Here is a 711-nt window from a genome sequence, read left to right as displayed (position 1 = left end):
ACTTGACGCCGTTCATCCCTTCCTTCCTTGCTTATCAGTACTCCCGGCGTTTTAGGTGTTCGCCTGCCTGACCTGGCGGCTCGCATTCGATTCCTCGCGAATCACACCTGTTTACAGACTTGCGCACCATGGGCACCACCCACGAATCATCGACCTATGCCCACATGCTTTCAATGCACCATGGGCGGCTCTAGTACTTAAACACCCGCCCGCATGAGTTGATTGCCTACTTAGCTTCCCACTTCAGCAGCCACATCAAGCATGAGTCTAGAAAAGGCCCAAACCTAACTTGTTGTGCCAAAGACAAATCATTCAAAAAGTTGATCTCGATGAAGTTTGGCACCCAAGCTTGCTTGCATCCCCACATGGTACATGAAGAGATTGAGATCTACAGCACATTGCCCAACTTGGCCGCCAGCCTCTCATGTCCCCAAGTTATGGCGAGAGATACGGAAACTCAATCCAAAATGGACAGTCATGGTATAAAAACGCATTAATGTAGAAGGCTGGGCTCCAAGGTATTGCCATAATCAATGCACTTGCAAACAAGAAAGCAATTCACTGCTGCGGATTGCTCCTAACACACATCGAACCAATAAGAATCCCTTGCCTAAGAACCTAGGTGTATAACAACTAGAGGGAAGGTTGCATTCATATACCGACAATTGCTTCTGCTCCTCCAACTGGGGACATGCCCAATGAAAAATAGAT

This window comes from Dipteris shenzhenensis, chromosome 6, assembly GCF_047967505.1.
Source record: "Dipteris shenzhenensis isolate YYH24624 ecotype China chromosome 6, Dip_SZ_1.0, whole genome shotgun sequence".
NCBI classification, from domain to species: domain Eukaryota; kingdom Viridiplantae; phylum Streptophyta; class Polypodiopsida; order Gleicheniales; family Dipteridaceae; genus Dipteris; species Dipteris shenzhenensis.
The sequence above is the reverse complement of the archived record's forward strand: the minus strand, read 5'-3'. Positions refer to the sequence as shown.